A 27,510-nucleotide genomic window follows, 5' to 3' on the forward strand; every position below is an offset into this window, starting at 1 on the left:
TGTTCCTTTCAAACTGATGTAACTCATCTTGCATGGTTGTTATCCAATCTGCATCTTTCAGGATTTCCTTGATATTCTTGGATTCTATTTGGGAGAGAAAGGCTGAGAAGGCAAGTGAATTTTTGGCTTTTGACCTAGTTTGTACTCCGGAATCTAGAGGGGTAATTATATTGTCAAGAGGATAAGAGCTTTTGTGTTTCCAATTAGACATCTGAGGTTCATTTGTAGAGGATGTGGGTACATTTAACTGGTTTTCTTGTGTTCTTCTCTCAGGTACTAGTGGAGTACCCTGAACTGCATCAACCAGTCTTTCTTCAGCTTTAGTGGTTGTAATTGAAGTACCTGGTTCCATTGAAGAAGAGGCAATATTGTCCTCATTCGGCTCTTTTACTTGGCTTATCATATTTGCCTTTCCATTTGTCATGTCAATGACTTCATCAGGGACTAGTAAGGGTTCTCCTCAACATATTGAGTCTGCTTGTTGTATATCTTGTATGCTTTTCTTTAAGAAGAGTAGCCCAGAAATATTCCTTCATCACTCTTGGCATCAAATTTACCAAGCTGATCCTTTCCATTATTGAGAACATAGCATTTGCACCCAAATATTCTTAGGTGAGTCAGCTTGGGTTTCATTCCATTCAGCAACTCATATGGGATTTTGTTCAAGAATGATCTGATCATGTACCTGTTCACCAAGTAGCAAGCAGTGTTGACCGCTTCAGCCCAGAAGTTCTTTGCAATTACACAGTCGATTAGCATTGTTCTTGCCATTTCTTCAAGAGTTCTGTTCTTCCTTTCCACTACTCTATTTTGCTGGGGGATTTTGGGAGATAAGAAGTTATGAGTGATGCCATTTTCATTGTAGAACTCATCAAATTTGGCATTGTCAAATTCTGTTTCATGATCTGATCTAATGCATGCGACTCTAGATTCCATCTTCACCTGGATTTTCTTTACAAAGGGCACAAACACCTCAAAGGTTTCATCTTTAGTTCTAAGAAACAGAGTCCATGTGAATTTGGAGTAGTCATCAACTATCACAAAAATGTATCTTTTTCCTTCCCTGCTTTGCACTCTCATAGGGCCACATAGGTCCATATGCAGAAGCTCAAGTGTCTTTGAGGTGCTCACATCCCTTTTAGACTTAAAAGAGGACTTCACATGTTTTCTTCTAGTACAGGCATCACAAACTTTCTGTACCTTGAACTTTGACATGGGCAGACCATGGACCAGGTCCTTCTGAATTAGTTTGTTCAGAAGAGAGAAGCTTGCGTGCTCCAATCTTCTATGCTAGAGTTCATCATTATCATCAATAGCTTTCAGACAGCTTTGATACCAATTGTTAGTTTATATGAGTCCACCAAACAGTAGAGTACCTGGTCCTCTTTGAGTTTTTACTAAGAATGCTAATGAAATAGTAAGTAAATAAGACACGGGATTTTTACGTGGAAAAATCCCAACTCAAGGGCACAAAAACCACGACCTACACTTGTACACTTTCAACTTCACTAACTTGTAAACACCTATTACAAGCCACTTTGTAATGACTCCATTACAAAGACTTTAACTCAACTAACTTGTGATACTCTTGCCACAAGCCACTTTGTAATGACTCTATTACAAAGACTTTAACTCAACTAACATGTGATACTCTTACCACAAGCCACTTTGTCACTCTCTAGTTACAAAGATTTTAACTTATGACTAACTCTAGTCACAACACAAGCTTAGAGAGTTTATGGATTTTACAAGAGGGTTCCTAATTAACGCTTCTAGCTAATCAATTTAGGAGATACAATAAGAACAATCACAAAGTTACAACTCAACTAAGGACAACAAAATACTAAATTTAGGAACTGGTCCGTAGTAGCGTTTAACTTTGTTCTTTAAGTCTTGAGAATTAGGTTCATTGTTTTGTAAAAAGCTTGAATGAAATCTCAAGTATTCAAGTGATGTTTTTGATATAAACTCCTTGTTGATACACTTTGATGACATCACTTGAATGATGTAGGCACTTTAGTTGGTCAAAGACAAATGACCGCTGGAAGCGGTGCAGTGCAGGCAGAAACAATGTAGGCAGTCATGTCGCTTCCAGCTGTGTCCAATTGACCACGTACTGCTATAAGGGAACTGCAAGGGCACCAGGTCCTTGTTTGGTTCTCTATCTCCTGAAGCTATAGCAGTTCACTTTTAGCTGGGATCCGTTAACTTTCAATGTAGCCCAAGTGTGTCAGGTTCCTTATCTGGGCCTTGACAGTAAGTTTTTTAGATCATCAAAACATAAGGCAAAGACATTGAAAGCCCATCAATTACCAATATACTTGTTTTGATTAACTTTAGCTTTCTCTCTCTCTCTCTCTCTCTCTCTATATATATATATATATATATATATATATCCTTGTTGTCGATCGGTAGTGACATAGTTTTATGATAATTGTAGACATGTGATTTTGACCATCCCCAAGATTTTACATATTTTAGCATATAAATATTTAGTTTAGGCCTAATATCGCTATTTCAATTAGTTTTGACTCTTTTACGTTATTTTGTCACAAAATGAAATTACAAAAATATTTTCTTTTATTTAGCTAATTGATATAAAATAGTTTCACTTTTAATTTTTAATTTTACTTTAATTAATTAGAAATGATTTCATAATTTTTTAAGTTATTATTTTAAGAATTAATATTTTTTAGTCTAAGAGTTAAAGGGCCATTTTTAAAGGTAAATTTGGCCAAAATTTGACCCAATTCAAATCTAGCCCATAATTCTCACACCCATAATTCCTAAACCCATATTCCCCTAGACTAAAAATAACCCTAAAACCCTAAACCTATAGATAAGACCTAATGCCTAAGACCTGAAGCTTCAGCCGTTTTTACCAAGACCTGGAAAAAACCAACGACCCCTGCTCTGTTCAACCACCCTTCAGCCGCTTATCATCTGAACCCTTATCCAAAGGAACCCTGCTTCTTTTCCACCCCTAGACGACCACACACACAGAGATAGAGGATGATACAGTAAGAAACGAACGGAGAGGACAGCTGAAAAACCACCCTTGGTTCTTCAAAAACCATCCGCCTCTCCCTCCGATGTCTACCACCAGAACCGCCAGAAAATCTGCTCCAATTGTCCCCTCTTTCATCTCTAGTGAAGCAGGAAACTGAGGTTCGCGAAAAAGCAGCCAATACCCCCATTAACACCGCACACAAACACCATGAACACCATATAAAATCGATTTTCTACTGTCAAATCCCTCTTTGTCGATGAACTCAATTTTTCCGGCGAAAATTCCGGAGGCATCAGTCATCTATTTCAGTCATTGTTGAAGATCCGAGGTTGATTGATTGGGGTGTTGTTTGAAGTTGTTTTGTTCAAGTTCCGTCCGTCTCCAATTTCAGCGTTAGTAGTTGGTTTACGTTGCTTGTGTAATTGCTGAAAATTTCAGTTAATTGAAGCTTTAATTTCAGGTCTGTTTTTCTTTTTTCCTTTTTACTTGCTTTGATATTGAAGTTCAATGTGACTGAGTGCCCTGTTTGCTTGGTTTCAACGTGCTCAATCGGATTCCAATCTAATTTGTGGTTGCATAGATCTCTTGGAGTGTTCTTGGTGTCACCTTTAGGCTTAGACCTATTTTGAACATGTTTAATTCAGTTTGGTTATTGTATGAAGGATTAGTGATGTGCTTGTCATGATTCTCACGAATATCCCTGTTTGTTTGGTTGGTTTTGAGCTTAAAATGCAGTCGCAGTGCAATAATAAGTAATTCGAACGATTCTTTAATGTTGAAAGAGGATTCTGTAACTACGAATGTGAACAATGACAGAATAGATAATTCAAAGGTAGTTGATTTGCATTTGAGAAGAAGTGATAATTCAGGTTCAAATCTTTCGTTCGATTTAGCCGAGTTGGTGATAAAAGCTGTTGGCTTTCAAGTGAATATGTTAGTCTTGTTACTATGCTGATTAAGGATCACATTTTGATGGTTTCTTCTTTTCTGTTAAAACATGCCAATAGTTCAATTGAAGTCTAAGGACAATATGAATTCATGCTAACTCCGCGCGTGATTGATTTGTTTCTACATTGATCAACATTCCATGACTAGAATTTTGGAGTTCTTTGTAAGGATTGAATCTGCCTTTTTCAATGACTTGGAGTTCCAATAAGTCTGGATTTCTGCAAATTCCAGTGTTAATGAGTTTAGTAAATAAAAGGACTTCTCTAATATCTTAATGATCTAATGGACTAGTTAAGGGTAAAGGGTATAATTGTTTTACAATTTCCATAATCTATGGCCCTCACAATAATCTCAAAGTTTAGGAAGAATAAGAAACACCGCTAGTATACTTTTAAGTGTATTAATAATTAAATATCGTGATTGTGTACATGTTCGCGTGACACAGTTATGATTCTAAAAACGAACCGAGGTATGCGTTCGCACAACTTCGGCCAAACTTTTCTTAATAATAATAAAGCGTCATTAATTGTGGACACGTATGCGTGAAATGATTTTTGACGCGCCAAACAAATGGTACACGTATGCGTGACTCATTTTAGGTTAATTTCTTAATTAAAAGTCGTAAAAGGTAAAATGTACATAGGTTCTAAAATGAGTAATTAGACAATTTAAATAAGCCAGGTATAATTAAGGCGACCGTGCTAAAACTATGGAACTCGGGAACGCCTAACACCTTCTCCCAGGTTAAAAGAATTCCTTACCCAGATTTCTGCGTTCGAAGACCATAAATAAGAGTCAAAACCTTCCCCGATTCGGGATTTTAAACCGGTGACGTGGGACACCATAAATTATTCCAAGTGGCAACTCTGAATTTGAATAAATAATCCCGTTTTGATTATTGTCACCTTAATTGAAAAAACTCTCGTATACACCCTTTTGGATAGAAAAAGGAGATGTGATAGCTTTGGCGATTCCGCTGGGGACAAGAACCCAGAATCTCTGGTTCAGGGTTCAAGAGTTCGAGCTTGTGTTGTGATTTTTACTTGGCTTGATTTATTGTTCATATTACCGTATTTGTGGACCTAATGTGCTAACTACTGCTTATTTACCGCTTTGATATTATTTGAATTTTATTAAACTATCTTCTTACGCCTCCCATCTAAGTCAAAAAATGGTGCACACGTTTGCGTGGCCCGCTTTTCTGTTAGAAGTTATACCAAATAGAGCGAGGCTGGGCCAACAACAAGGCAGGGTAGACTTTGGTGCTCCCGATACGTTGCCCCCATCTTGGCTCGAGATGTCTGCTCGGGTAAGCCAGGTCTAGAACACAACCCTAGATTTAAACCTAGAATAACATAGCCTCATGCCGGAACCCTAGTAGGAACGTTTGTTTGCATCACATGCATTTGACTTAGGGACTCAACATAAGGGTTGGATCCGTCTAGGACAGGTGTACCCCAAAAATAAAAGATCATCCTGATGCATCCTATGTGCTACATGTTGCATTTCTTCAAGGGTAAAAGGGTCATTTGACGAACCAATGATGGTTGATGGTAAATGAGAAATAAAAGAGGGTGAAGTGTAAAAATAAAGCAAGTAGGGTCCAGTTATATTTTTCTTTCACATTTTCTTTAAGAAAAAGACAAAAAAAAAAAAGTTGAAAAATTCAAAAAAGATTTTGCACTTCCTCATTATTTTTTTTTAAAAAATACAAAATTTATTTTCTCTGAATTAGTTATTTTTTTAATTCTCGACCGTATCCAATCTGCCCGAACTACACATACCTGATTCTTGTCTTTCGGGGTGTGATACGTAGGCAACCCACATAGGGTCCGATCTTCTTAGTGAGTCATAGGTTTTTGTCTTCGAGGGTTGTAGCCAAATCTTGTATCTCTAGCCACTTTTGGCCACATTGGTCGTTTTGCAAAATAGGGCTATTTTTGCAAAGTGACTTGTTTAATTGTGTCTGGAGAGTCTTCAATCCACAATTAGGTATCTCTTTACTTTAAGGTCCGCCCTTGTCAAATTTGCATGTCTAGTCGCTTTTGGCCACATAGACCGTTTTGCAAAATAGGGCTATTTTCCCAAAAGGTTCAATTAACCCACGTCTCAGAGTCTTAACTCCACAGCAAGGTGTCATCTCTGTTTAGGGTCCATTCTATTGAATTTCCAATGCTTAGCCGTTCTCTGGCCACATAGGTCGTTTCTACAAAATGGGTCATTTCGGCAAAGTGATCTTTCCACGTCTTTGAGGTCACCTTTGTCGAGTTTGCACTAATAGCAACTTTTGGCCACGTAGGCCATTTTGCAAAAATCGCCTCAATCATTTCTTGCATGTGTCCAGTAGGGAGTGTTATTGTCTCACATAGTGTTTTAAATCCTTAACTCTATTTGGTTTTAGTTTTCTTATACAGGTGTGGATCTACTTACCGGAGTTTGAGCATGACAGACACCCCCGGACCATCTGGTCAGGACCGTTGCATCCAGGAGTTGCTTAAGGAGATTTTTTGTGTTTTGAGTCTGTTTCTTTTTATGTTGTCTTGTACTTTATAGTCATGTCCAGTAGTAATGATTCTTTTAGTTGGTGGCGGAGTTTGTCATAGTATAGTTTAATTGAGTCTCTCATTATCATATTTCCTGTTTTGTATTTGAAAACCAAAAAAAGCTGTAAATGAATAATCCAAAAAGTTTTTTTTAGTTTAATTTATCCATTACTTTTCAAGAACTATGCTTGGTCTGATTCATGAGGGACATGATACGTAGGCAATCTACATAGGGTTTGATCGAATAATTTTTTAAAATTAAAAGAAAAAAGGGAAACAAAAAAAAAAAGATATGAAATTATGGGATGTGAGCAATGAGAGGAAAGAAAAAAAGTGATAATTAGAAAAAAGAGGAAGGAAAATGAGCAAGCCAAGAAGTGCTAGAAAAGAAAAGAAAAGAGAAGATTGAGATGAACAAATTGGGATGATGCCAAGTAACCCTCGAAGTCATTCTTGAACTGTTAATTGTTGCTTAGGGCATTGCACACAATGTGATATCTCATTTTGTTCATTTTTGTTATCTTCATTGAGCAGACGAGTAGTTGGTTTGTGGTTCTTAAAGTGATAATTCTTCCATACAACACAAGGACAAAGAACAAGGTAGCCATGGCTAGCAAAGACTTGGACACAGGGATTATTGATCCATCTAAGGGAATTGTTGAATCAGAATTTGAGTTGAAAGAAGAGGTCTTAAGGTTGAAAGGACAGATGACCGAAATATACCAACCCTGTATTGGTGGGCGTCCTCCACCATCAATCCCCACTAACTACACTGAAAACCATGTCACCATTCCGCCACTGTCACAAGTCCAGGATATCTCCCCGTAACTCTTTCACACTCCACCCCCCAGAACCACCTCATATCCCGCTGTAGACATGTGATTTTTGACCCTCCCCAATATTTTTTATATTTCAGCTTGTAAATATTTAGTTTAGGCCTAATATCTTTATTTCAACTAATTCTGACTCTTTTACTTTATTTCTTCACAAAAAATAAAAATTACAAAAATATTTTAGTTTACGTATCTTTCATAAATTTAAATAAAAAATATACAAAAATAATACCTTATTTTTATTTATATATATAATATTGAAAACACAAAAATAGTTTCATGTTTTAATATAGTTTAGTTCAATTAATTAAGATTAGTTTTATATTTTTATATTATAATTGTATATAATTTTAGAAGGATGGATTAGTTTTGGGTGGGTTTATCCCGTCTTTATGAATCTTGTAGTCCATTTTTTAAAGTCTTTGGCCCAATTCCCAAGCCCATAATTCCTAGGCTCATACCCCCTAACCTAAAAACCCCTATAAAACAAACAAGACTCTAAGACCTAGACCTAGACATAGACTACAAAAAAAGACGACAGCCATAAATTTTTAATTCACTCTCATCACTGTTGCCTAAATCTCGGCTCCAAATTACTCCAAAAATCAGCCCCCCAAAACATCCATAAATGAGCTGAAAATCCACCCCAAACAACCATGAAAACACCTGCTTCTTCTTCCCAAGATATACCATATTAAGCTTCAAAAAATATAGTTGAAGCAATAGCTAAAATCAGTTGAAAAACCAGCTCGCAAACAACCCCGAATCAACTGCAAAACGCAGCACCCAAACTAGCCAAAATCTCATTTAAAAGCACCTCGAAGATGCCCCCATTTTCGAGTCGAGTTCATCGCATAGTTATGATTTGAGTCGAGGTCTTTCGACGAGTTTTCTCCGGCGAAGTTGCTGATCGAGTTTCCGTCAAGGCTCAACTGAATCGCTGAGATATACGAGCTCCAAAATAAGAGTATTGTCTTAAGAAGTCAGTATCTGTAAAATTTTGTCATATTTTTGGGCTATGCTTTGCGAATGTAAAAACTGGAACAAAGAATTTGTTTATTTGGTTATTATAATGTTGAATTCAATTAATTCTCCTTGCACTTCTATGGGATTATTAATTATTTGCTGACAGCTGTTAGAATTGTGGCCTTTTCATTTCTTTGGCCTAAAGCAGAGACGAATCGGGTTAAAATAAATAGGAGAATTTTGTGGAAGTTTAATGCTTGTTGAATTGAGTTAAGGCTTTAGGCTCTATCTAAAAGTTGTTATAGATAAGATATTTTTTTTATATATTTAATCACCAAATTGAGAATTACACCATTTATAGACATTGTAGTTTGCTTTAGGCACGCAATTAAATCATTACAACTACGGGTATGGTTCCCGTGGCGTAGTTGTGATACATAATTTCAAATTAGATTTAAATAGGAGCATCCTTAGTTTGCTTTTAGTGAAATACAAATATTTTAAAATAAATTGAGACGTGTCATCCCCAAATGAATCCTATAATCCATGGCCCTCACATAAATACAAAACTAGTGTAGAAAACACTTTGAACATTCCTAGTTTGCTTTAGGAACGTTTATAATAAAATCATCGTGACTATGGGTACGGTTCCCGTGGCATGGTCACGGTACATAATCCCCAATTCGGGTGTGCATTTCATGTGACCCGATCATAACAACTTCGAATAATAATAAAAATAAACATGTCGTAAATCGCGGGTGCATTTCATGTGGCGCAGTTTGCAATGTGTACCAAAACAACAAGTGTACGACAATCGTGACTTGTTCCAGAAATAATTTCTTAAATATTAAAAGCGGTTATAAAGTTAAAGATGCACAATAGGTTTAAAATATGTAATAAATCAGATAATTGGGCCAATTATTAATAGTTAAGCGACCGTGCTCGAACCACGGAACCCGAGAATGCCTAATACCTTTTCCCGGATTAACAAAATTTCTTACTTAAAATTTCTGGTTCGCAGGCTTTTAAAATAAATTCAAATTTTTCTCGATTTGGGATTTTAAAATAAACCGGTGACTTGAGATACCCAAAATATTATTCCAAGTGGCGACTCTGATAAAATAAAATAATTGCATTTCGAATAATGTCACTTTAATTGGAAAAACTCCCTTATATCCTCTCTCGGGTGGTAAAAAGGAGGTGTGACAGCTTTGGCGACTCCGCTGAGGATAAGAACTCAGAATCTCTGGTTCAGGGTTCAGAATTCGAGCTTAGAATAGCTGTTATGATTGGCTTTTATTTGTTATCTGATTTTTACATGTTTGAGCCTAATGTGCTAAATGCTGCTTTTATCACTTTGATTTTGCTTGAACTGTATATAAATTTTTATGAAACCGTTCTTCTCTCTGAGTCTTCTAAATCATCTGGGAAGTGTGCACTTCGGGTGACTTCCTTTCTATTAGAGTCATATCCCAATTTTAGAACGAGGTTCAGACAAGTTGCAAAACCGGTGAAGCTTCTGTATTCCCGATACGCTGCCCCCACTCCCGGCTCGAGCTGTCCGCTCGGGTAAGCCAGGTCTAGAAAAATACACCCAGGTTTTAAACCTAGAATAACATAGCCTTATGCCGGATCTCTAGTAGGAACGCTTGTTTGCATCATGTGCATTTGACTTTGGGGATTCAACACAAGGGTTGGGTCCGTCTAGGACAAGTGTAGCCAAATTAAAAGACCATCCTAATGCATCTTACGTGCTACTTTTGTATCTGTCTGTTTTGTCTTGCATGTTGACTGACTTCTAGAATAGGGAAAGAAAATGAAAAGAAAAGAAAATTCAAAGAAAAAAAATTCAAAGGTGAAAAATCAAGAGTGAGAGGTAGGTATTTGAAATTTCTGAAACTCTCCCGAAATTCAAAAAAAAGGAGAAAAAAGCCAAAATTTTCAAAAGTCATGTTTCCCTATTCTGTAAAAAATGGACGAACTGCGCGGGTCTGATTCTCACCGAATGTGAGATACGTAGGCAAACCTCATCGATTCCGGCCCACCATTTTCATAAAAAATTCAAAAATATTATCCTTTTTACTTCCTTATTTAGAAAGTCTTTCTTATATACCCCAATTTTTTTTCTAAAAATATAAAAATATTTTCTTTTAATCTCCTCTCAAAATCTGAAAAATATTTTTATTCTTCTTTCGAAAATTGAAAAAAAAATTCAAGATGCAATTTTTTTTTGTTTCTTTAGAAATATTTCTTTCATAAATTCAAAATAAAAGTACAAAAATAATAATACTTTCTTTCTTCTTTAGAAGTCTTTCTTTTCAAAATTTTTAAAAAAACAAATAAACAAATCGAAATCCAAAAATATTTTGTTTCTTCTTTTAAGTCTTTCTTTCGAAAAAAAAAAGAAAATTCAAAATCCAATTTTTTTTAGTTTATCTCTTTTATTCCTAATCTTTCCGAACTACGCAAGATCTGATTCATGTTCCCACATGATACGTAGGCAACCCACATCAGGTTCGATCAACCAAAAAACTGAAAAATGAAAAAAATATTGATAATAATGAAGACCGACTGAGTCCATTCTAACGTGTCTTTTGTTTTGAATTGTGAAGAAAGTTTGAGGTGGTCAGTTTGTGGTAAGCTGGCAACACAAGATCCAAGGGAAAAATGTCATTTACAACTGACATCGAAGCTGTTACAAATGCTTAAAAGACTCAGGGTCCGAGGGTTCAACAAGAGTATACTGTGGTTGAGGTAAATAGAATACTGAAACAGCAAATAACCGAAATGTGTCAAATATGGGCCAATGGTCAAGGACCTCCCTTTTCTTCTCATGGTTTTCCAGAGTTCACACCCATCTCAACTACTGCCATTCCGGTCTCATTGTCTAATCAATCCTATCTACCTGGGTTCAGTCCTTATCCCAACTGTACAACTACAACTGGAACTTCTGTTTCATGCTCTCAAAGTTTGGCATTGACAACTAATTACATAACCACCACTGTTATGCCTGTTTTCACCATCCCACAGCCGACAACGCTACAAAAGAAAAGTCATGAGTCACAATTTGCTACCTAGCAAGAACAGTACCACTCTCCTGAGTACCACTCGTACCGATTTGATCTTCCATCAAAGATTGAAAAGCCTTCCCAAAAGATGGCACAAGAAGAAATGACCCAAAGAGTGAAGAGCTTAGAACAACAGTTGAAAAATATGCAAGGGTTGACAGGTCAGAAGAGTATTGCTTTCAAGGATCTATGTATGTTCCCCGATTTCCACTTGCCACCTGGTTTCAAGACTCTCAAATTTGAAAAGTATGATGGGCATGGAGACCCTATAGCCCACCTGAAAAGGTATTGCAATCAACTAAGAGGGGCAGGAGGAAAGGAAGAATTATTGATGGCTTATTTTTGGGAAAGCCTTACGGGAGCAGCCTCCGAATGGTTTATGGATCAAAATACCTCTAACTGACATGTCTGGGATGATATGGCTCGGGTATTTGTCAAACAGTTCCGATACAACATTGACACCGCTCCAGGCCGCAATTTCCTTTCAAACCTGAAGAAGAAACCAACTGAATGTTTCACGGAATATGCCATTAAATGGAGAGAGCAAGCAGCCAGAGTTAAGCCACCCATGGACGACCACGAGCTAATCATTGTCTTTCTTTAGGCTGAAGAGCTAGATTATTTTCAAAACATGATGTCTGCAGTAGGTAAATCCTTCTCGGAAGCAATCAAAATGGGGGAAATGGTTGAGAATGGTCTTAACACAGGCAGTATTATAAGTGAAGCAGTTCTCAAAGCCGCAACTCAGGCTATCCAGATTGAATCTGATAATTTTAGTGACGCGAATGAGATGGATGAGGAAATCATGATGATATCAGGGTTGAGAAGAGGTCCTAGGACAACGTCTCGAAGGTATGACCAGCCTCGTCTGTTTTCTGATAACTCCCCTTAGCATTACTATCGCCCTCAGAACCCACAATACTCTGTCGCTCCACCTCAGTATGTTGTCCAGCCACCAAAACACCCCAGAAGGCGAGCACGAGCATCACAAAATCTCCACTAGCCTCCACAAAATTTGTAGGTGCCTTATAACCCATATCCAGGCCAGAGGTATAAAGGGGAACAAAAGTTGAAAGATAATTTTACACTAATAGGAGAGTCATATGCAAGCTTATTTGAGAAGTTAAAGCATTATGACATGATTGCACCCATTCCTCCAAATTATGTGGACCCACGTGCAAGAAGCTTTGACCCTTCTAAAAGGTGTGAATACCATTCCAATGCCCAGAGGTATAATATTGAAAGCTGTCGAGATTTGAAAAGAGAAATAGAAAGGATGATCCAGGAAAACCTGATTGTGATCCAAGACAGTGACACCTAGAACAAAATCCTTTACCTGCCCATGATGATGCACACTTTGTCGGGATGATGCGTGGTGACGGGGAGTATGAGAATCCTCTCGGGAACTTGCTAACTGAAGTTAATGATTTTGAAATTAGAGAAGGCTCTGCTGATTTTGATGAGCAAATTTGTGGCTAAATGTCAAGCCTAGCTATTGAAAAGTCATTCCCTCCTCACTAGGAAGGAATCTTGGAAGCTTGTTTTGATATTTTTTCTATTATCTGGGTTATTTCAGGGTTGTGATCTAGATTTTATTTGTTTTAATGTGTCAAACCCTTCTATCCCTCCATTCTGTTTGCGTGAGTCTTGTCTGTCTGTTCTATTGCTATTTGCATTATCCAAGTTATTTCAGGGTTGTAACTCGGATTTTAGGTTGTTTGTCTTGTTGCCAAACCCTTTCATCCTTTACTCAATAAAATACAGTTTGTCCTTTTATGTCATTCCGTTCTTAGTTCTTTTTTCACTTGTTCTAATGACATGAAATGCATGCGGAAATTTTGGCCAAATCTTAGAAACTGATTTAATCTAGAATTGGATAGCTGAAAAAAAATTCTTTTGAGGATAAACAAAGAGTTGAAATACGTTGGAATTAAGGTCGAGTAAAATTCACCTTCAAATCATTGTGAAGATCGGGCTTGAGGATGTTTAATCAATTGAAGTTTGTTGGAAAGTTTGACACTAAGGGATGTAAAGTGTCTTGTGACCACGACACACCAAGAAGACAGACTTGTTCGTCGATGCTATGATCACGAAAAGATACTATGTTTGGCGTTCTCGAGGTTGGGAGGTCCTTTTTCTTCTACCCAGACACTTTATACCCTTTGTCACCCCTTTGAGCCTGTGTTATTTTCTTTGACCACCATTTTTGGAATCAAGTTTAGAGTCAAAAGTAAAAAAAAAAGAATAAAAAAAATGAAATAACAATAAAAGTCTATGCCCCAAGAGTACAAACTGGGGCAGCTTTTAGAAAGTCCTAAGAGAAAAAAAAAGAAAAAAAGAAAAGAAAAGAATTGTCAAAGGTCCATGCCCCCAAAAATAGAAGCTAGGGCAAACCAAAAAAAAAAAGGGAAAAAAAGAAAAAAAATAAAAATAAAAAAGAGAAACAGAAAGAAAGATGAAAAATAGTTTAGGTCAGATGTTTGAACTACGTTCGACCTGATTCCTTAAAAAGGATACGTAGGTAGCCTTACGGTTCGATTCAACCAAATAAGAATTCAAAAAAAAAAATCCAAAAATCCCCAATAACTGAAATTAGGGCAAAGATTTTATTTCATTTTTGAAAGAGTCGATTCAAGAGTTGTAAGTCTACAACCCCATCATTTTGAGTCTATTTTGAGCCTTCATGCCGACCCTTTTTTCCAACCCTATCCAAAAACCTTCTCAATAAGACCTCTCGATAAGTCTTCAAGAATGTCAAGAGACGCATGCAATGAGCAACAATTGTCACACGACATAGAACACTGTCAAGTTGCTCACAAAAGAAAGATAAAAAGAAATAGAAAAAATGAGAGAGACTTATTGGTGAAAACCCCTCGGGGCTCCACTAGTCGAAAGTGAGTCATGAAGATGATGCGAAGGATTGACACAAACAAGCCCGACTTCAAAGGTGATGAGAATGCTAAAAGGAAGATTCGGCTAGTTTGATAGATCAGGCCATTAAGTCCAAAATGCATGTCATGATCATTAAGGCTAGTTATTGAAAAAAAGAAAAAGAAAAAAAGGAAACAAAAAAAAAAGAAAAAAAAACTCTTCCTTCTGTCCTTCCTGATAGGGGCGTTTCTTGTTAATACTTGTTTCTTTGCATCATCGTGTCCTTCACTCTGAGTCAGTCCTTTTCATAACAAGCAAGAAAAGATTTCAAAATCTGCTACCGCCTTTTCAGTTGCACAAAGTAAATGTGGCCAGCACACTCAGTTGTTATTGTCAACATGCCTTGAGGATTCTTGCAAAGGCTTCCCCAAAAGACTCTTGTCAGCCTACTTCGCGCAAACAAAGATACTTGTGATTCTTTCTGACAGACAAATTGCTCAAAGTAGGAAGTCATTCAAGTTATCAGAAAAGATCACCTAAGCAAAGATCTCCAGTTGGGATAAGGCTGTTTGAGCTGCAAATACAAATGGTACTGGGTGTGAAACAATCAGAGTTGGTGCAGAACAAAAGTCTCTTGAGACCGACTCAAGATGATCGAGTAAAAGCCAAGATGCTCAAGACTCAAGGCCACAAACCGACCACCACTTTTAAAACTGATAGAATTTTCTTTGTTTGAACAGGAACCAAGCAGTGCAAGGAAAGTGGTTCAAAAAAACAAAAAAGAGAAGAAAAAGAAAAGAAGAGAAGAGCCGACAAAGGGAAGTTTCTCAAAATCTTTGCCTTTATTTGTTTGCATATGCATAAAATTTGCCATTGCTTATCACATTTTTCCTCCTAGGATAAATTTCCTAGTCTGATGGATTTTCTTCCAATAAAAATCTTAGTCTGATGAATCTTTCTCCTAAGATAGAAAACCTAGTCTGATGAATTTTTTCCTAGGATCGAAACCTAGTCTGATGAATCTTTCTCCTAGGATAAACATCTTAGTCTGATGAATCTTTCTCCTAAGATAGAAGACCTAGTCTGATGAACTTTCTCCTAGGATAGAAATCTTAGTCTGATGAATTTTTCTCCTAAGATAGAAGGACTAGTCTGATGAACTTTCTCCTAGGATAGAAATCTTAGTCTGATGAATCTTTCTCCTAAGATACCAAAAAAAAAGGAGGAAAAGAGACCTAGTCTGATGAAATTTCTCCTAGGATCAAAATCGTAGTCTGATGAATCCTTCTCATAAGATAGAAGACCTAGTTTGATGAATTTTCTCGTAGGATAGAAATCTTAGTCTGATGAATCCTTCTCCTAAAATAACAAAAAAGGGACCTAGTCTGATGAATTTTTTCCTAGGATCAAAATCTTGGTTGGATGAATCTTTCTCCTAAGATAGAAGACCTAGTCTGATGAATTTTCTCCTAGGATAGAAATCTTAGTCTGATGAATCTTTTTCCTATGATAACAAAAAGGGGGACCTAGTCTGATGAATTTTCTCCTAGGATCAAAATCTTAGTCTGATGAATCTTTCTCCTAAGATAGAAAACCTAGTCTGGCGAATTTTCTCCTAAGATAATTTGAAAAGAAAAAGATGTCTCGATTAGAAAAAAAAGAGGCGTTGGGGCAATTTAGTTCAAAGAATAATTTTCTCAAAAGAAAAAAAAGTTGATTTTTCTAAAAAAAAAGAAGAAAAAAATCCTTCTTGGTTCATTTTAGCATAGGTACACAAGTCAGTAGTCTCACTTTCCAACATAGGGTCCCACTCCCTAGTGGATGCCAACTTTACCTGGTAATCTTTTCCAGCATAGGGTCTCACTCCCTAGTTGATGCCAGCATAACCTGGTAATCTTTCCAACATAGGGTCTCCACTCCCTAGTTGCTTTCATTTTAGACATAGGGTCTTCACTCCCTAGTCTTTATTTAGGATACCAACCTCAACTTTTAATTTCTTTCAATAAAGAAATAGTTTAGATTTTTGTTAATAACTCACGAAATTTTCCTACTGAAAACTGGGGCAGAAAATTTCGTTTGTTTGTTTGCTTTGGTACCTGAATAAGTTTTTACCATGAGGCACTAGGTTCGAGACGGCCTAAACAATGAGTCTCAATCCAAAAAAAAAAGAAGAAAAAGAAAAGAAGTGAACTCACAGTGCAGAAGCGGAGAAAAGAAGTGGACAGCTCAAGACATGGCTGAAGTCACGAGCACTGCATGTCCGATCTTGATCCGAAAAAGTAGAAGAAGTTTGAACCAATACCTGCAGCTAACAAGCATCAAGATTCAGATCAGAGTCCGCATGAAGAACCAACCAAGACTCAAGATCAATCTTCAGAAGACTAATAGATAAGAATCTTGTAACTCGTAGCTGATAGGCTTAGTTAGTCTTTTTAATTTTGATTTTGAAGTAATAACGGGACCGCAGACGAGAACCTCGACGGAATAGAACCTCACTCGGCTCTCCACTTCAGTACACTCCATCACCTCATTCAATTCTAAACTACACGTGACATGATTTCTTTATAGCCAAGGATATGTAGGCAACTCAGATACCAGGGCTCGGTAACATTCTCCTTCCTCTTAGTTTTTGGTCTCCTTAAATAAGGGTCGGGTCAAAAAACCTGTCTAGTCATTCTTTGTCTGAAAACTCTTCGCATTTTCAGTCAAAGAGGGGCATCTGTAGACATGTGATTTTTGACCCTCCCCAATATTTTTTATATTCAGCATTTAAATATTTAGTTTAGGACTAATATCTTTATTTCAACTAATTTTGACTCTTTTACTTTATTTCTTTACAAAAAATGAAAATTACAAAAATATTTTAGTTTAAGTATCTTTCATAAAATATACAAAATAATACCTTATTTTTATTTTTATATATAATATTGAAAATACAAAAATAGTTTCATGTTTTAATATAGTTTAGTTCGATTAATTAAGATTAGTTTTATAGTTTTATATTATAATTGTATATAATTTTAGAAGGAGGGATTAGTTTTGAGTGGATTTATCCCGTCTTTATGAATCTTGTAGTCCATTTTTTAGTCTTTAGCCCAATTCCCAAGCCCATAATTCCTAGGCTCATACTCCCTAACCTAAAAAACCCTATAAAACAAACAAGATTCTAAGACCTAGTCCTAGACATAGACTACAAAAAAAGACGGCAGCCATAAATTTTTAATTCACTCTCATCACTGTTGCCTAAATCTCGGCTCCAAATTACTCCAAAAATCATCCCCCAAAACATCCATAAATGAGCTGAAAATCAACCCCAAACAGCCATGAAAACACCTGCTTCTTCTTCCCAAGATATACCATCTTAAGCTTCAAAAAACATAGTTGAAGCAATAGCTAAAATTAGCTGAAAAACCAGCTCGCAAACAGCCCTGAATCAGCTGCAAAATGCAGCACCCAAACCAGCCAAAAATCTCATTTAAAAGCACCTCGAAGATGCCCCCATTTTTGAGTCGAGTTCGTCGCATAGTTATAATTTGAGTCGAGGTCTTTCGACGAGTTTTCTCCGGCGAGGTTGCTGATCAAGTTTTCGTCAAGGCTCAGCTGAATCGCTGAGATACACGAGCTCCAAAATAAGAGTATTGTCTTAAGAAGGTCAATATCTATAAAATTTTGTCATATTTTTGGGCTATGCTTTGCGAATGTAGAAACTGGAACAAAGAATTTGTTTATTTGGTTATTATAATGTTGAAGTCAATTAATTATCCTTGCACTTCTATGGGATTATTAATTATTTGCTAACAACTGTTAGAATTGTGGCCTTTTCATTTCTTTGGCCTAAAGCAGAGACGAATTGGGTTAAAATAAATAGGAGAATTTTGTGGAAGTTTAATGCTTGTTGAATTGTGTTAAGGCTTCAGGCTTTATCTAAAAGTTGTTATAGACAAGACTTTTTTTATATATTTAATCACCAAATTGAGAATTACACCATTTATAGACATTGTAGTTTGCTTTAGGCACGCAATTAAATCATTACAACTACGGGTATGGTTCCCGTGGCGTAGTTGTGATACATAATTTCAAATTAGATTTAAATAGGAGCATCCTTAGTTTGCTTTTAGTGAAATACAAAAAAATTTAAAATAAATTGAGGCGTGTCATCCACAAATGAATCCTATAATCCATGGCCCTCACATAAATACAAAACTAGTGTAGAAAACACTTTGAACATTCGTAGTTTGCTTTAGGCACGTTTATAATAAAATCATCGTGACTATGAGAACGGTTCCCGTGGCATGGTCACAGTACATAAATCCCCAATTCGGGTGTGCATTTCATTTGACCTGATCATAACAACTTCGAATAATAATAAAAATAAAAATGTCGTAAATCACGGGTGCATTTTGTATGGCGCGGTTTGCAATGTGTACCAAAACAACAAGTGTACGACAATCGTGACTTGTTCCAAAAATAATTTCATAAATATTAAAAGAAGTTATAAATTAAAATGCACAATAGGTTTAAAACATGTAATAAATCAGATAATTGGGCCAATTATTAATAGTTAAGCGACCCTGCTCGAACCACGGAATTCGGAAATGCCTAACACCTTCTCCCGGGTTGACAAAATTTCTGGTTCGCAGGCTTTTAAAATAAAGTCAAAATTTCGTCGATTTGGGATTTTAAAATAAACCGGTGACTTGGGACACCCAAAAAATTATTCCAAGTGGCGACTCTGATAAAATAAAATAATCCCATTTCGAATAATGTCACTTTAATTTAAAAAACTCCCTTATATCCTCTCTCGGGTGGTAAAAAGGAGGTGTGACACCCGCTCCTTTGACCACTCATGTTTTTGTAGCTCCTCCACCAGCTACTTTTCCTCGGTCCTCTAGCGAGACTGTGTTCAAAATCCCCGATGCCCAATACTTATGGGTAATAGCATGCAATAGTGGTCGAGACCAATCTGCGCGTTAATACCTCGATGGGGTGGGAAGGGTAGATATGGATATGATGACCGGTGCACAAATACTACGTGTATCCCCTCTTCTGAGGAGTGTCATACCAGGTATCACATTGATGTGATCCATATTATAAATAAACCTTGGACCCCCCTCCCCTTTTCCTTTCCTTTTATATTCCCAAGTATCTATAAAAATGTGACTCCATTTTCCAAAGTCCGCCTTTAATTGTTCTTTCAAACTCTTATATATTTAAACCTAAATCCTCTACTATTTGAGCCTATACTTGTCTATTTGCTAACTGTACAAATTTACAAAACTATCTGACCTGGAACCACACTAGTAGATCCTGAGGGGTGTCTAACACCTTCCCCTTAGGATAATTTCAAGCCCTTACCCTATCTCTGGTTATCAAGCAAACTTAGAAATGAACCCTATAGGTGTCCTAATGCCCCTTAAATCATTAGGTGGCGAATCTTTCAATGCAAAACCCAGTTTCCAAAAAGAATGAGTTATCTTATACCCACAATGTTATAAACCTGATTTTCCGATGCGAAGAGGAAAAAAGGGGGTGCCACAGTGCCAAAGTATTTTCGAAGATTGATTTGAGATTTGGCAACCATCAGTTGAGGATTAGGGCATCCGAGGTCCCTAAGACAGCTTTTCGCACACGGTACATGAATTATGAGTTCTTAGTGATGTCATTTGGGTTGGCAAATGCTCCAGCAGCTTTCATGGATTTGATGAATCGAGTGTTCAAGCCTTATTTGGATTCCTTCGTGATTGTCTACATTGATAATATTTTGATCTATTCCCGCAGCTGGGATGAGCATGAGCAGCATCTTCAAGTCATTTTCCAGACTCTGAGGGACAATCAATTATATGTTAAGTTTTCGAAATGTGAGTTTTGGTTGAGTTCAGTTGCATTCTTGGGTCATGCTGTATCAGTAGAGGGCATTCAGGTGGATCCTAAGAAGATTGCGGAAGCCAAGGACTGTCCTAGATCCACGTCAGCTATAGAGATCCGGAGTTTCATGGGTTTGGCGGGCTATTATCGTCTGTTTGTGGAGGGGTTTTCATCTATTGCAGACCCGATGACCAGGTTGACCTAGAAGGGTGCCCAGTTCAGGTGGTCGGACGAGTGTGAGGCGAGCTTTCAGAAGCTCAAGATAACTTTGACTACGACGCCGGTGTTGGTTTTGCCCACAGGTTTAGGGCCATATACAGTATATTGTTATGCATCTCGTACTGGACTTGGTGCGGTGTTGATGCAGGATGGCAAGGTTATTGTGCATGCTTTGCGACAATTGAAGATCCATGAGAAGAATTATCCATTTCATGATTTGGAGCTAGCAGCTATTGTTCACGCATTGAAGATTTGGAGGCATTATTTATATGGTGTGTCGTGTGAGGTGTTCACAGATCACAAGAGTTTGCAATACTTGTTCAAGCAGAAGGAGATAAATTTGAGGCAGAGGAGGTGGTTGGAGCTATTGAAAGACTATGATATCACCATCTTGTATCATCTAGAAAAGGCCAATGTAGTGGCTGATGCTTTGAGTAGGAAGTCCGCCAGTATGGGTAGTCTTGCATATTTTCCGGTCGGTGAAAGACCACTTGCTTTGTATGTTCAGGCTTTAGCCAATCAGTTAGTGAGGTTGGATGTTTCTGAGCCCAGTCGTGTGCTAGCTTGCACAGTCGCTCGTTCTTCATTATTTGAGCGTATTCGAGATCGGCAGTATGATGATCCTCAATTGCTTGTCCTTAGAGACATAGTGCAGCACGGAGGTGCCAAGCAGGTTACGGTTGGAGATGATGGAGTTTTGAGGATGCAGGGTCGTATTTGTATGCCTAATATGGATGGACTTCGTGAGTTGATTCTAGAGGAGGCCCATAGTTCACGGTATTCCATTCATTCAGGCACCACTGAGATGTATCAGGACTTGCGGCAACATTATTGGTGGAGGAGGATGAAGAAGGATATTGTTGCGTATGTAGCTCGGTGTTTGACTTGTCAGCAGGTAAAGTACGAGCATCAGAGACCTGGTGGTTTGTTCCAGAAGATTGAGATTCCTGAGTGGAAGTGGGAGCGTATCACTATGGACTTCGTTGTTGGACTCCCACGGACTCAGAGGAAGTTCGATGCAGTGTGGGTTATTGTGGATAGGCTGACTAAGTTAGCACATTTCATTCCTGTGGCAGTCTCCTATCCTTCTGAACGGTTGGCAGAGATTTATATCTGGGAGATCGTTCGTTTTCATGGTGTGCCCGTGTCTATCATTTCTGATCGAGGTACGCAGTTTACCTCGCATTTCTGGAGAGCAGTTCAGCATGAGTTGGGCACACGGGTCAAGTTGAGTACAACATTTCATCCTCAGACGGACAGATAGCCCGAATGTACCATTCAGATTTTGGAGGATATGCTCCGAGCATGTGTTATTGGCTTTGGAGGTTCGTGGGATCAGTTCTTGCCATTAGCAGAATTTGCCTACAACAACAGTTACCAGTCGAGCATCCAGATAGCTCCCTATGAGGCTTTATATGGTAGGTGGTGTAAGTCACTGGTTGGATGGTTTGAGCTGGGAGAGGCTCGGTTGTTAGGTACAGATTTAGTTCAGTCCAGGAAAAAGAGTTATGTCGACCACAAGGTTCGTGATGTGGCATTCATGATCGGTGAGCGAGTGTTGCTTCGGGTGTCGCCCATGAAGGGCATGATGAGATTTGGGAATAAGGTCAAGCTAAGTCCTAGATTCACTGGTCCTTTTGAGATTCTTGATCGAGTGGGAGAGGTGGCTTACAGACTTGCGTTCCCGCCGAGTTTATCAGCTGTGCACCCAGTGTTTCATGTGTCCATGCTTCGGAAGTATCACGGCGATCCATCCCACGTGTTAGACTTTAGCACTGTCCAGTTGGACAAGGACTTGACCTATGAGGAGGAACCGGTAGCTATTCTAGACCGGCAGGTTCGTTAGCTGAGATTGAAGAATTTCCCTTCAGTTCGTGTGCAGTGGAAAGGTCAGCCAGTTGAGGCAGCGACCTGGGAGTCTGAGTCCGATATGCGGAGCCGTTATCCTCACCTTTTTACTGGCTCAGGTACTTTTCTATGTCCATTTGAGGACGAACGGTTGTTTTAGAGGTGGAGAATGTGATGACCCGAAAGGTCATCTCTTGCCTTAGGAGTCAAACTATGTTCCAAGGCCTTGAAAACCTCCTTTTATCTCACCTTCATGTGCATGCACAGTCCTGGCACGTTTCTGGAAAGCTTTTATGTGAAATTTTAGAAACATAATGAATTTGGTCATAAAAATTAGTTAAAGTTGACTTTGGTCAACATTCTTGATAAACGGACCCGGAAGCGTGATTGGACGGTCCCGTAGGGTCCGTAGGAAAATATGAAACTTGAGCATAGGCCTGGAATCGAATTTCGAGGTCCCAAGCCCGAGAAATGAATCTTTAAAGAAAATTGTTTGCAGGAAAATATAAAGTCTTTTTGAAATGAAATAATGCGTGTTATTGATGGTATCGAGCCCGTATGTTGGTTCCGGATCATGGTACAACTTTAAAATAATAATTAAGTTGAATTTGTGAAATCTGGTAGGAATCGGAATTGGTTTGGTATAAATCGGACCTATAGTTGAGAAAATGGAAATTTTGATGTTCTTAAGGAATTTCATGAATTTGAGGTTAAATTTGTAGTTGTTGATGTTATTTTGGTGATTTGATCGCATGAGCAAGTCCATATGATGTTTTTAGGTACATGATTGGTTTGGAGCCACGAGGGCTTGGGTGAGTTTTGGATAGGCTATGGCGTGAATTGGACTTAGGAAGTTTTAAATTTTTCATCTGGTATGTGTTGCATGCTCTGATCTTGCAATTGCGAGGTTAGATGTCGCAATTGCGAGCCTATCAGGCCTGGGAATTGCGAGATTCATCACAATTACTGGCCAGCCTTTGATCGCATTTGCGATCTTCGCCTTTGCAATTGCGAAGTCATCATGGGAGGTCAATCATCGCAATTGCGACTAATTGTTCGCAATTGCGAAGAGAGCAGGGCAGGCCTACCTTCGCATTTGCAAAACCTGGGCTGCATTTGCGAGTTCGCATTTGCGAACCTGTCATCGGAAATGCGATATCTGCGCCTGTGTAAATTCCAACTTAGACGAGATTTTCTTCATTTTTCAAACTCCCTCAAACCCTAAGCTCTCTTGGGAGATTTTCCAACGAAAGGTTCTTCTCCAAATCATAGGTAAACAACTTCTAACTTATTTTCTTTAATATATAACATCTTTTTACATGATTTCACTTCAAATTTTGGGGGTTTGGACCTCGATTTGAGGTTCGATATGAAAACTAATTACATATTTGAGTTCGTGAGTGAATGGGTGATCGGGTTTTGGTTCGGACTTTGGGTTTTGACCAAGCGGGCCCGGGGTCAATTTTGACTTTTTGGGGAAATCAATGGGAAACCTATTTTCATGCATTAGAAATGGTTTATTTAGATATATTAATGTTATTAAGTACATTATGACTACATTCAAGCAAATTGGAAATGGAACCGAGAGGTAAAGCGGTAGTTGAGGCTTAATTTGTCTGTGGAATCGAGGTAATTGTTTGGCCTAACCTTAGCTTGAGGGAATAGGAGTTATGGTTTATTTGCTATATGTTTGTATCGAGTACGACGTATAGGTGGGGTGACGAGTATCTATACGTTAGTGTCAAGCATGTCGTGAGTCTTATATCATGATTTTTGTGAATCTATTATGTACCGATCATGCTCAAATTGATGATTATTAATGTTGAACAAAGCTTATGAAAGTGGATGAACCAAGTTTATGAAAGTTTCATGGTAGTTGACTATTGTTGAGCATTGGCTCAAGTTGAGTTCCGTTTTGTAAAGTAATTGTTGAAAATGAGATTGGTTATAGTTGGATCCCTTGCCGGGATGTTATAGTTGATATTGTTGATTCCCTTGCCGAGACATATTGTTTTCTATTATTTGGGTGAGGCAGAGTGTAAAGCACGAAGGGTGATGCCGTGCATGATATCGTGAGAGAGTGTAAAGCACGAAAGGTGATGTCGTGCCAATATTATGAGAGTTAATGCACGAAGGGTGATGTTGTGCCATGATTTGAGAGTTAATGCACGAAGGGTGATTCCGTGCCGATATTGTGAGGATTAATGCATGAAGGGTGATGTCGTGCCATGATTATGTAAGGTAATGCACGAAGGGTGATGCCATGCCGTTTCTGTTGTTTCATATGGTGAGGACAAGAGTAAAAGCATGAAGGGTGATGTCGTGCACATGTTACCGTTTCATTATTCTTGTTGATGTAGATATGATGTTCACTATGCTTCTTTATTGATGCTTCTTTACTGGCTTATTGTTAGAACTTGTTATTCCCCGCATCATGTCCCCTTCCCACTTTATTCTATTGATTCCCGTTATTATGATTCTATCTGTATATGATTTAACTACACAGGTATATATGATTGTCGTGTCCTAGCCTCGTCACTACTTCGTCGAGGTTAGGCTCGACACTTACTTAGTACATGAGGTCGGTTGTACTGATACTACACTCTGCACTCTTTTTTGCAGATTTCGATACCAGACCCGGTGAGTAGTTGAGGTTGCTGCCTTCAGTCCAGGGAGACCAAGGTAGATTTGCTAAGTTCGCAGAGCCTGAAGTCCTCCTTTCCTATTTAGATTTATGTTGTCTCTTTCTTTTTTGAGAACAATTGTACTTTCATTTCAGACTAGTATTTGTAGTAACTCGTAGATGTTCGTGAAGTTGTGAAACCAGATCCGTCGGTAGACTTGTATTGGATTATTTGATCATGTTATAACTCTTCCGCATTTATCAACTGTTTAACTTTAGTTTCTGTTTATAACTGTTCAAGATTGATTGTTACTGTGTAGAACCCTAATAATTGGCTTGCCTAGCTTTCACGAGTAGGTTCCATCACGACTCCCGAGGGTGGAAAATCCAAGTCGTGACAGTTGGAGAGGAACATTCCAGTGTTGATAGACTAAGTAAAGATGGAAATGATGAAGAGTTATCAACTGAGAAAGGTGCAGATGATCAAGTTGTTGATATTGAAAAACATGCACTGAGTTGTGCTTTGGGCAGTGATATTGCAAAAGGCAGTTTGTTTGGCGATGGAGATCATGCACCTGTTGGTACTTTAGAACTCACAATGAGTGATGTGTGTAGAACTATTGGGAAAGGCAATCGGTTTGCAGACGCACTAGCTATTTGCAAGGAACTTGTAGGTCTAGATACACAGGAAATTTTTACTACAGGTATAAGTTATATATATATATATATATATATATATATATAGGTCATTGATCCATCCCCCCCCCTCTTTATGTATATACAGTGGAAGTTAAAAATAGTTGTGCTTCAATTGATACAACTCAAAAACTCTCTGATAATGTTGAATTGTATGAAGATAGAGTTGAGAAAATCCTTCCAGAGAATAATTCAATGCTCCTCGATATTGGTGCACAATTGAATGAAGCTGGAGCTGCTGATATCGACAAAGGTATGCAGCCTGGCGAAACCACAGTGGAAGAATAACGTCAAGGTATTCTATAGATCATGAATTTATTACATGTTATCCATGTATGTTTTATAATGATTATTCAGAAAGACTTAATGCAACTCAAAAAGAATTTGGTGAGCTTATTCGACTATATGAAAAAGGAGAAATATATCTATTCACACCTGTTGGCTCACAAACAGGTGTGAAGTGTGTTTGTATTATTTTATAAAATTTAGTTAGTATTATTTAATTTTTTTTGCATGAAGATATAGACTTATCTGATGGTAAAGGAAGTGGATCTGTTGGAATGCAAACATCATCTGTGTCTCAACACTTAGACCAGGTAGTTATTTTCTGCAATTCGATTACAAGGTGTTTTTTTTGCCTAATGTGTTTTTGTATATGTTGTATTTATGTTTATATTTTCCTTACTTTTGCAGATCTCATCTGATGCATCACAACTTCTTCCAAATCCTAAGAGAAGTAAGATGTCCAGTTCTCCTAATGTTTTGTATGACACTAGTGACATCCCCAACTTCAATTTATGTTCATTTTCGCTTGGTAGTACATAAAGGACTAGTTCAGAAGGTAATTCTGCTGCTGTTGTCATTGGTGAAGAGAGACAAGAACATCATGAACAGCATGGAGTTGGTCAAGTATCTGCCACCATGGCTGTGGATTTTTCTCCTGCTACTGAACAACAGTAGTTAGTTGTGAGGGAACTGGAGGAAGTGTAAGCAAAAAGAAAACCAGATAAAAAAGGGAAAATGATTCGTGTGGAGAGTATTTGGTTGAGATCTCCTTACTTCATTTCTAAACAAAAGTGAAGGGGGCAGGATTGGAAAGTAGGAAAGACTACACGAAGGTGTCCCTTCCATTATATTAATCAAGACATTGGATTGATGCAAAGATTTATAGAGTGGTTGGAGACGGATGCCAGTGCATATAATTCCAATCCATTCAGATTAGCTAGAATTGATATTCCAAATTCATTCTTTACCGAGCTTGTGGATCATACCTTTGATCTTTCGGATGAAGTAAGTTATTAAGTTTGTTTTTTGAATTGGTTTTCAACTGTATTTCGCAAAACTTCAGCTTATTTTTATAGTAAAGTTTTTGTACTGTAATTTGGCAAACTTCAACTTTATTCATAGTAAAACTGCTGAAGTTGTCTAACTTATTTGCTAAAACTTCACCATAACTCTGCTGAAGTTTTTGACAAGCATTTTCTAGCTTTTTTCTAAACTTTTAAATCAAACATGCTGAAGTTTTTTAGATTATTTCCTAACACTTCAAATTGAATATGCTTAAGTTTTTGTCATGCTGTTTGTAGTTTTGTAATGCGTTTTTTCTAAACTTCATACTTATGCATACTAAAGTTTTTATTTCACATATTTTCATTTGCTGTTGTTCATTTGCAGCATATTGAAGTGCGCATATATTTCTTGTATTAATTAGTTTATTAGTTGCCTTGGGTTGTATCAAATATGTTTGTGTCTTTTATCATGAATTTTAAGTATATTTTTGTTGAAATTCAGCATGCTAAACTTCAGTATGAAGTAATTAACTTCTACTTTTTAAGCTTGTTTACCGTGAAAATGGTAATAACAATTAAATTTGATTTAGTGGTTCTAAAAATACGTGATCTATTTTTATGCTAGTTGTTAGGCAGTTGATGCTATGTGAAAGACTTAGAGATGAAATAAGAGCTTAAAAATGAGATGTTAATCAAACCGAATCGATGTTAATCGAGGCCTTGAGCTTGCC

General features: G+C 37.7%; 1 long non-coding RNA gene across 1 annotated transcript; it reads left to right on the forward strand.

Moving 5' to 3' along the window:
- The first annotated feature begins 2,851 nt into the window (after window positions 1-2,851).
- Window positions 2,852-6,661, forward strand: LOC104235352 (uncharacterized). Its single transcript, XR_713165.2, has 2 exons — window positions 2,852-3,470; window positions 6,360-6,661. It is a non-coding gene; the product is annotated as an uncharacterized lncRNA (long non-coding RNA).
- Window positions 6,662-27,510: the final 20,849 nt, after the last annotated feature.

This window comes from Nicotiana sylvestris, chromosome 12, assembly GCF_000393655.2.
Source record: "Nicotiana sylvestris chromosome 12, ASM39365v2, whole genome shotgun sequence".
In the NCBI taxonomy this organism is placed as follows: Eukaryota; Viridiplantae; Streptophyta; class Magnoliopsida; order Solanales; family Solanaceae; genus Nicotiana; species Nicotiana sylvestris.